Here is an 11,335-nt window from a genome sequence, read left to right as displayed (position 1 = left end):
GACTGGAGGCATGAGCTAACAGGACTCTCATGAAATTCATCAAGGGCAAATGTCAAGTCCTGCACTGGGGCAGACTAACGCCTTGCACTGACCCAGTCCAGGGTCTGCCTTGTTGGGGAGCAGCTCTGCTGGAAAAATCTGGGAGTCCTGGTGGACACAAGCCAAATATGAAACAGCAGGGACCCCTGACACCAAAGCATGCCAACAGCATCCTGGGCTGTATTATATTAACAGGATCATAGCAAGTAAAATTATGGAAATGATTGTCCACCTTTACTGAGCACTCACCAAACCACATCTAGATACTGTATCCACTTTTGGAGCCTCAGTACAAGAAAGACATTGGGAACCTTGAGCAAGTTAATTGGACAGCCACCAAGGTGGTTGGGGTTTCACTGAGATGGTTGGACTTGCCCAGTGAGAAGAGGCCAAAGGAACTAGGCTTGTTCAGCTTGGAGAATAGATGGCAGAAGACTGCCAGGGTGTATGGGGAATTATCAAGAAGGTGTAACCACCCTCTTCATCAAGGTCCATGGTGACATAATGGATATAAGTTGAAAGAGGAGGCTGAGACTGAATTTAAGGAAAAATGTACATTCTGAGGGTAATTAAGCAGTGCAATATGTTTGTCAGAGAAGCTGTGCAGTCTCTGTCCTTCAGTGTTCGCAAAACTCAGCTGGACAAACTCCTGAGCAAACCAGTCTGATGCAGTGTTGACTCTCCTTTGAGCAGGAGGTTGGACTAGAGACCTTTCAAGGTCCCTTCCAACCAGAATAGGTCTGTGAGTCTGTGATAAATGTGGAGCCTGGTCAACTCACAGAATCACAGAATATTAGGGATTGGAGGGGACCTCGAAAGATCATCTAGTCCAATCCCCCTGATGGAGCAGGAACAAACTCCTGAGAAGACATAGCTGTTCCCTTCTGAACTACCTGCATTCAATTCAAGAAGCTTGTTGTATGCAAGTGCTAAGCAGCACTGCTAGCAACAGTTTACTAAGAATCTGCTGGGATGGAAAAGCTGTGATTTTCAAACTCCTTTACAAAGCAGATGGATCTTATTCATTTAAGAAATAGTTGTGTAAGGAAACTCAGTGACATTTATAGCACATATTGCTTTTTAAATGTGTATTTCTCATCTGGCCATGGAAGAGTTTTGCCATCTAAAGCAAGGGACCATACTCTGCTTCAAGGCATATACAATTCCCCTTAGCTTCAATGGGAATAGCATATACGTAGCTGAGGGCCTGGTTTGGCCCATGGTCAACAGCCTCCTAAAAATGTTTTTCCTACATGTTTTTTCTTGCAATGTTCATCTTTTTCCTTTCCAAAGGTTCTGATGTCATTGCTGTTTCCACAGTTATAGAGTTCAATTTAGTGGGAACATCTTTGAAGCATAATTAGATTTCTTGAGAAAGACCATGAGTATTCTGAAATACAAATTCACAAGATTGCCTCAGGCCAAAAGTGTCACACAGCAATATTAGACCAAATATTATGCAATTGTCCTGTAATTTATGCTCTCTGCCCACTCATGAGTTGGGTTTGAAAATCTTGTGGAATATATAGGATGTCGTAGAAGTGCCAAACATTCCTCATATAGTCCATTCTCACATTTTCTATGGAAAATGTCCCTTCTCACAATATTCTCTTTCCCACATTAAGCTGAAGTTTGTCCATTACACCAGGGTAACATCATCTGTGCCCTTTTTCTGTATGTACAGAAGTGAGTATGCAGAATTATTCACATATGACTATAAAAAAATGAAAAATGAACCTTATATCTGTTCTGAACCGGCCCTGGCCTTGTCCATCTGCCATGGTGTTTGTGGTGGGCATGAATTCAAGTCTGATTTGCCTTTGGAGGCAGTAGCAGAGGGCCAGGAGAGGAAGGGATGAGATTACACATGCACATAGTTGTGCTTTACTCAGGTGACCCCTCACAAGGTGCACTGGGAAGTGCTGGGGAAAGGGGAGAAGTTGTATTCCATTGTCTTGCATCTCAGCACTTCCCTCATGCCCAACAAGCAAGAGCCTCTGCTTTGCAACACAGAAGGGAACACAGCACAGAATGCTTTTATGCTACAGCAACATCTTGTTTACAACCACAACATTTTCAGCCCAGAAGATCCTGAAGTGTATTTACAAACTCTAAGTTAACATTTACTCTTTAGCAATTTACTGTTAAACCATATTCTGTCTTCAGTGGAATAAAGATGGTGAAGCTTGCGTCAGGCTTGTCCCAACACATGACTGAGACAGGCTGAGTGGGCTGAGCTCAGCTATGTCCATCTTAAAACACCACAGCTGCCCAATACAGCCTGACACTTCTGTGCTTGAAGAGGGGCTGCTGTAAAGAAAGGCCCTTCTGGCTGAATTGCTGCAAGAATTTAACTAGAGAAATTGTAATGTCACAAGATTAAATAGCTGGTGACACAACGGCTTTAACAGGCCAGCAGCTGAGCCAGGCACCTCAGTGCTGGTGGTTCATGTCTCCTCAGCATTGTCCCCTCTACTCTGCTGGGGATGGGGACTCCAGGGCCACCTCCTCCCAAACCTTCACTTTCCTTGGAGGTTTCTCACTGGGGAACCAAGCAGGATGACCGTATGAAGATATTAGGAGATTGTAGCCCAAGGTAATAGGGCCACAAGTCATTACTAACATGCACTGAACAGACTAGGAAAAAACAGTTGAGATACAACAGAAACCATAAAATGGGCACGTGGGTTGCTTAAGGTCATATAGAAATTGTTTTTTCTTTTTTGTTTGTCTGTTTGCTTTTCCCTCTCTAGGTATCTATAATATTGCTGAATCTATTGGGATCCTAAGGGGAAAACTCTTCTCATAAATTTTTGAGGTGAAAACAACTACAGGGATGGCTATAACTGAGGGAGAGACAAGCCCTTAACTGCTGACTGATAGTTTATAAAAAAATAGTTGGCAGGGAAAAGTATGATTATGAGAAAGTTTAATCCACTGTCAAATATTTTATTCCATTTCAGAATCAAATTGCAAGCTCCAAGCTATTTTAAATATTAAACAGAGGAATATAACAAAGAGATTCTATAAACAAGGCAAAATGTAATGCCACTCATGACAACTTTAGGAAAGAACTCTGATACTACAGTAGTGAAGGCAGATTGATTTCATAGGAGGGATAAAAAAAGAGGAAAATATACAAGATATATGTATATTTTTACTAATGGTTTTCTTTTCATTTCAAAACATGGGCTGATTGACAGTGAAACTGCAGTACTGTAGATATTTCGAAGAAAAAAAAAATCAAGATTCCTCAATCTGGTATTAATTTCCCATTTTATGCAATAAAAATGTGAAGAATGAGGCTACAGTAAAGTAGTATTGAGTTTAACTTAACTTTTGCATCTGTGCCTTCTCTGATGTTTTGAGATTGCTTTTTAACTTGTTTAATAAACAAGGAGAAAGGTAGAAGTCCTAGATTAAGATACAACCTGATTTTTTTCCAGAAATATTAATTACCTTGATTTTTAAAGGATGTATTCCTATTGCTCCAATAAAATATTCTTTAAAATAAATTCTAAACCAATATTCATTTAATATTTCTTGGAATTCAAGATGGAATACAGTATATACCTGTAGGAACTGGAACTAACAAAAAATAGAGTTGCAATTAACTTTGCAATGTTTGAAGTAAATCAGACCTGTTTTCGGTTACGTTATGGACTATACATTTATAGAAACTTATCATCAACTTACTGTCTTATCTTTTCCCACACTATCAGGCACAAGTGCAACAGCTACATCTGACAAAACTTGGTCTCTTTGCAAGTACTCCAGGCTAATGGGTCAATGTATAATTTCTTGGGCAGAGTCTGCAAGGGCAAGAGTTAGATAGGTGACCAATGACCCATATCTTCATCAGCAGGTCATGATGATGGCAAACCACACAGTTGCAGTCCATGATATTTCTTTTCTATAATGAATATGAGGAAATTTAAGATCCCAGAAGATACCTGGGGGTGGGATGGTGTTTCTTAAAACAAAACAAAACAAAACAAACACTTTTAACTTTTTTCTTACAAGTTAATCCTGAAGTATGTTATATACTAACCTAGGAACAACCGACACAAACCACTCCTGACACCAGCGTTATCCATACTGGCAAGGTGCAGGTTCTGATGTTTGCGTTGTTCACTTTGCACCAGGATAATAAGAGGGAAGGGTGAAACCTGGCAGGATTTAAATCAATAACAGATCTCTTACGTCAGTAACATTCTGCTTTCATCAGGTTTAAAAGAAACGCAGTGTTGCAACCCAGGAAAGTAACCACCTTAAAAAACAGCTCATACTGGTTTTCTTTGCATTCTTTTGTCACTGATGTCAGAAGAGCCCTTTGTGTCTCCAGCCAGGACTTGTGGGTTGTCCATGTGTAAACTGTGTAGCACAGACCTGTCACTTTGACATTGGGGAAAAGACAACAGCAGTGTGCCATGAGTAAGGCTGTTTCCTCTCCCAGGGAACTGCTCAGCTTCTTTCAGGTGGCCATGGGCCATTTGGGTGATCAGGAGAACGTGGCTTCAGAGCAAAACATGAAAAACACCAGCTTGCTAGTACAGACGCACTCATAAACTTCCTATGGATGCTATATTTACATCCCACAAAGTTATTACATGTTTAAATCTTCACATGACAGATTAGCACATCATGAAAAAATACTAAATATGCCAAATATATGACCCAACACTTCTCTTTTATAACGTTTTCCAATTCTTAGTCTGTAGTCACAGTCCTTTTCTTAAGCAGCATTAGGAGACCTATGGTGCATTTCTTCTAGTGGACTCTGAAAGTTACATTCAACTGTTACTTTTTCAACAGGTAATAACTCTGATAGTTAAGGAAAAACAAACTGTTAAAACATTAAAAAGCCAGATTCATCCAAGCATCATTTTAATATTCCTCTAAGTGCCATTCATAAAGCTGGAGTTATGCCATAATGAATCAGCCCTCAAAGCTACACAGTGTAAACAGATGGTTGTAACCGAATGTAAGCTTTAATTCACATGAAGGGATCTGTTGCTGTTCGTGGGTTGCAGCATCAGTAAAGCTCTGAGAATAAATTAGGGGCCTACAGTATATTTATTCTGTGGGCTCCATTCTCTTGACAATTGCTTTAAATTCTTTATGATAAATAAGCACTGAACATACAGAATGGAAGGCTTTCATCCACAAAACTTTAATTTCAGAGACATCAAAAAAATGCTGATTTGGCCTGTGGATTCAGTAGGTCCAAATAACTCTGTGTATACCTTTAACTCCGTTCAAAGCAGGGTTATCAGTTATACTGCAGGAGCAGCTGAGATCCTGGTCATTCACCCATTGGGCCATGGGCAACACAAATCTTAAACAAATAAGACAGTCCCTGCCCTGGGCATCCACTGAAGTTAGGATGATCCATTTGGGATGCTGTGGACAGGAGGAGCATTGGTTTAGGGGCATTTGGTGGGTACTCCAGTCACAGAGTAGGAACCCTCTTTCCATCATTTGGGCAGGACCACACAGATGGGCAGTAGATGTGCACGGTGCAGTAGGGGGGATAAGAAGGTGGAGGTCTGGGTAGGACCCACCTAGCCAAAACCCTCCTGGCTGGATCTCTCTGAGCTATCATGCTTTTCTCCTCACCTTCTGTAGCAGCTGGTTTATAAACCAGGATGGGGATGAAAGCGGCATAGCTGTGCCAGGGGAGCTAGGACCAGCTCAGGAAGAGCCCCATGGGGGAATCACATCACCAGCTCAGGATCTGGGCATTGCAATCAACGTTCTATTGCCACAGGCCCTCTGCTCAGCAGCAGCGACATCTGCACATGACAGCTACTGCCCTCTCTAACAGTGTATCATACCCCTCTTCGCCTCTTTTTCTGCATTTTAAATGCTCAGAGGAGAAAGAATTAGGATCCCTAACTCATATGCCTTCTATAAGAGAGCCAAATTGTGCACTAGAGGCTGGTGATGTGCCAGAACTTCTCATTACAGAAAACTAAGCTCTTCCTTTATGCTCATGCCTCGGGTTTGTGTAGGAGTCTTTGGTAATATTGAGTACAGATTTCTTTTCAGTTTCATCCAGTGGTTTTAGGTCTCAGTGGTACTATTCCTTTTCCTCGTCAAGGGGATCCCTCCTCCACACATGAACTGGTCAGCTATTCATACAAATACTGTTTATTCTTCTGTTTTTGAAATATGCCTATTAAAGAATTTGCTTTGCTGCAAGAGCAACATCCCTGGGATTTGGAACTGGCCATGTGCCACCGTTTCCACATGCAAACCCTTGAAGCTGCTGTCAGCCTTTCCATCGTGGCTTTGTGCTTCTACAGCCTTCATGGGTATTGTTACTTACTTATTTTGTCTTTTTGTGTGTGTGTGTGTGTGTGTGTCTCTGAAACTAGGCATCTGATTGTGCCTTGCAGACTTTCAAACAAGGAAAAAAAGCATGAGTCATGGATTCAATGGAGTCTGATTGCTCTCCATCCACCAGAAACCTCTCCATCTTTCCCTAATATCCCAAACACACTCTCTCATGTCCTTGTTTATTTGGTTGGCAGACCAGAGGCTGAAGAAATGCATGGGCCAATTGGCAGGCTGGTGTACCAACAGGCCAGCAACAAACAGCTTTTGGAAAGGGACAGGGACACTGCTGCTTCCATGTCTTGTGTCCCCAGGTACCATTTTGTTCCACCCCAAACTGGGAGAAATTTCTACATTTAGGAACTGTAGGCTGTTATTATCTTTCGGAAGTTATTAAAGGCAAGTGGCCAACTGAAAAATGATGTGATTTTGCAAATCTCTCTCCTGCTTTTTCTTACTGTTATTTTTTAAAGAAAACCACAATAAAAGCTAAATCAGCAGTTCTTGCGCTTTTTTCCTGTGGTTGATTTGGGCAAACAACGGTGCCCACCCACTTTGCAGTTGTCACTGGGTTTATATCTTCCCATGAAAAAACAGTCAAAATCACAGCTGAAAATGGAGGTCAGGAGAAGTCCCATGGGCTGCCAGTAAAGCCTAGCAAAAGGACACTGCTGCTGTTGCTGTGTATTATTATTGTACTATCAGGTGATTACAGTACACTCAACATCGTGAAACAGTGGCTTTGAAACAAAATAAGCAGTGAGGTTCCACAAATCTCAACTGGGAAATTAGGGACACTTCTTGTAATTTCAATGCTTAGACCTGTTAATTGTAGTTTATTTTAAAAACAATAAGTATTTAATCTGGAAGTCTAATTTCATTTTGTTAGACCTTTATACTTGTACATTTTCAGCTATTTTACTTTTTTTTTTTTTTTCACAAATTTGAAGACAGTGGAGCTGCATAAACAGGAGGGAAAGCAAAGTTCAGTGTTGTGACAATTGCTCAAGTAGCTGTTTTGGTTGATTACTCTGTTAAAGTAGCACTGTTTGCAGGACATCATAAATTGTGCAATGACAAACTGTACTTCCTACTTGGTGTGTGACTTTGGTTTTCTACTTGGGTTTATTACACTGTAAATAACTACCTTGCATCTGAGTTGATTTGTTTATTCACTGTCATTTGATGAAAAAAACAACCCAGTTTTGCAATAGTTAAATAGAGCAATTCTGCCATCCAGTGGCTAACTAGGTTAACTCATTTCTTCTCTTTCCACATGATCATTTGGTATTTCTTAGTCAAAAAATATTATTCAAAAAAAAATTGTAACATATAATGTTCATCCCGTTGCTGCATAGCATTAATATATGTTAAAAAAATGCTAATTCTATTCACAATTTTGTCATAGTAGCTTACTCAAATTGGTGTCCCAAGAGAGAAGAAAGAAGTGCCATATCTCCTTTTGGAACAATTAGAGAGAAGCTACAGGTTTCTACACATCCTGTCATCAAATGTCGTGGACCATTAACAACAGCAAGCCAAGAAAAACTTAGCACTTGACTCAGCTTGTCTACTGTGCCCATGGACCATGGCAGAACCTTTGATGAATTGTTCCCAATATAACATTTTGCAATAACAACCATAATTGAGTTTATAAATTGGTTCATGAAACATCTCTGCGACTGTTTGAAAGAAAGTGTCAGAGGGGTTAGACAATATGACAAAATAATCCTACAGTATTATTACATTCTCATATGATCAATCTCACTCATTTCACCACCACAATTTCTAAAGCAATTCTCTGGAGCACAAGGTGAGATCTGGTCTTTGTTGTCTGAGTCTGTACTGAATAGAATGGCAAATGTGGACTTGAGCCATTAATTTAAAAGGTCTCCTCATTTCCAAACCAATGTCTGCTGTGATTGCTTCTGAGGAAGAAGGACCTTGCTGATCGCAATGTTTTGTTGGTGAACCACAAGCCTGCTTGAGGGGGAAAGCCTCATTGTGCAAATTAACTTTCTGGCATCCATGCGAAGCCTCCAATTTGGACAAAGGTAACACAGGGGAAAGAAAGATTTTTTTAAAAAAGGTGCTCAGTGGAGGGGAAATGTGAGGGAAGAGGCTCCAGACACGTGTAATGCTACACAGTTGCTACAGTGTTGAAGGGAAACCCATTCCAATGCACTATTCCGGCTCCTTTGCCTTTTCCTGTGTTGTAAGACATTCTATTGCTCTGAAACAATAACCTTGTGCAAAGTTGCACATGCCAGGGACTGTCACCTGGAGAAAAAGTGAATCCTTACAGTGGAGTGAGGGCTCATGCTGTGAGCAAGGCACCAAGGGAAATCTCACAGTCCACACGCACCATTCCAGCTTGGATCTCGCATGAGAGCCCTGTGCTCTGGTGACCCCAGCAGCAAAGGGGAGGGGAATGCCCAGCCGCCTCCCTCTTCACAGATCGACTGTCAGTTTATTTTCACTTTGGTTTAATTGCAGCCTTTCAGCTCCTTGGGCCCTTCACACACTCCAGGTGTGGAGCCCTTCCACGAGCAGCGTAAACACGCATTGTGACCCCACACAAAGCACCTACTCCAGGTACAGCAGCCAATCCAGCCCCCACTCCAGCTGTGTCCTCCCTGTCCCCCTTCTCCACTCCATTCCCAACACAGATGTGACTCACTACATCTCAATGTGATTCTTCGAGGATTAAGTATTTCCCAACATATTTTCTTGAACACAAGCAGCAACTTCCCCTATGCCAAGAAGGACTTCCAGGGAAATCTCTGTGTGATGCTCTCCTGCCTTTTGGGGACATGAATCACCACATGTCGATGCCTTACGTACTCCGCCACACTATGATCTGAGAGACTAGTTAAGATGCCGATAATCCTTTTGCTACAGAGACACAGGAAAGCTCTCTCACAAGGAAACTCTTTGATCTAAACAAAACTGTATATTTGCCTGAAGTTTAGAAGGTGGCTACAGATTTAGAGAGTGTCTTGATTCCTAGAGGGCTGATCTAAGAGGAACTCAAGACAGCTTTTCTCCTGGCAAAAATCCAGCATTTTCAATGCTGCTTAAAATGAAGCGGCAAAATCACTGGTCACTTGCAAAAGTGAGTCATTTGAGATATTTTGTTCCTGATGCACACAGCTCACATTTACAAAACAGTGTTTGTTCACACTCTACCTCCGCACCTGGAAAGAATATTCATACTATTATTTTTACTTTAAGTATCACCAGTTCTTAAAAAATGGGGGGGAGGGTGGAGAAGGAAACAGAGAGGCTTTTGTTATATTATATTCTCTATAATACCTACAAATCTGTTTTCAGAATAGAGATTAATAACAGCTAAATGCAGAAGTTCTCTGCTAGTTGATTTTTTTATTTTCTAAATTGTTATAAAAAACTAATGAAATTTAAAAAAAAAAAAAAAAAAAAGAAAGAAAAAGAAAGAGAGACAAACAAAAACCAAAGCCTAGTATCAAGAGGTCAGGAGGGACAGAGAAACAAGAGCTTCCCAAGCCAATTTTTTCTTATCTCCTCAATGGCAAAACTCTAAGGAGACCAAATTACAATCTCGAATATTTAAGAAAAAAAAAAATCCTCCAAGAGCAAGAACCTGCCTCCTGAGGCAGATCAAGAATTCACTGTTCTGCACCCTTTGAAGAAGGAAAGCGCTGACAGTCCTCACTATTTCACTCCCACTAAGTATGTGTCTGCTGGGCAGACCTCTGCTGCCCCTCCTGCATGGATCCTGTTGATTAAATCCAGCTGAAGTTGGGGCCAGGTGTGGATACAGGCTTGTGGCTGAGATCAGCATTTCTGCGATGACCATGGCTCAGATCAAAGGAGAAATAATATTCAGTTTGAGCCCTCTTGAAGAAACATTATTGACTTTTTACTGAAGAATTTTTATTGAATACCTTTATCTGAATACATTTACCTAATGTGGTCTGGGAAAGCTTAAGAGTTTCTAACAGCCTAAATTTTATGGGCTTGTAGTAAACTGCAGTACTCATATGTAGTGCCAAGAGAAAAACACAGTATTAGTGCTTTAACATAGCTAATATTGTTGACATGTAGTTAATAATGAGCCAAATGAAAAGAAGTGCTGGTAGGGATATTTTTGCATTCTCTTCATACTGCTAGGAGTGTTAAGGCAGCTTTTTGAGTCAGACCTAAGCAGGAAGGAAATAAGGCTGTGACCATTAGCTAGAGAAAGTCTTCCTCTCGGAGGCCTCCAATTTGCAGGAACACATGAGGGTTAGACTTGGTGGGGGAGAGATTTTTAAAGGCATATAAGGGGTTTTGGAGTTTTCAAAACTTGCCCATGGTATCTATTAACCAGAAGAAATTCAAAGCTGGTCCCTCAGTGACACTTGGTGGTTTTCAAAACCTTACTCCTCCTGGAGCAGTTTGTTCATCTAAGTTCCCTAACTGTGGTGAAGCCACAGTGATTTCAAAGCATCTGTGGTGAGGCTTTTGCTGCTTTTCACAGGAACATGCCACCTACATCCCAGAAAACCAGTGCTTTTCGCCACAAGACCCCAATGCACCCTGACACATTGCAACATTTCAGAAGATTTGAGCTGACTGTATCTACAGTAGCTGTTAGGTCAGAAGAAAATCATGCACCCTCTGCTCTTGGCAGTCCTTCAACTTCCCACACCAAGAGAGCCCTTCACTGCAGGCTGGCACTAATGTGAGCATTAAGGGACTGTCAGAACTGAGAAGGTGGGCTCTGAGCTGGGACTGGGACCATGAGCTGGTGTGGTCACTCATACCTGTGCATTATTAGCAGATGAATCATGTACTTGGTGATAAGGAGGTGGAAGGAGACACGCTAAATACCCTCTGCCTGGTAAACCTGCTCTGTTGGTGCAAGGACTGGACCTGCAAACAAAACAGAGGTCACTGGGCTGATCTTTCAGCCCACTGGGGTTTGTGTGGCTTC

The sequence above is a fragment of the Nesoenas mayeri genome, assembly GCF_963082525.1.
Source record: "Nesoenas mayeri genome assembly, chromosome: 2".
NCBI classification, from domain to species: Eukaryota; Metazoa; Chordata; class Aves; order Columbiformes; family Columbidae; genus Nesoenas; species Nesoenas mayeri.
This window is presented reverse-complemented; position numbering follows the sequence as displayed.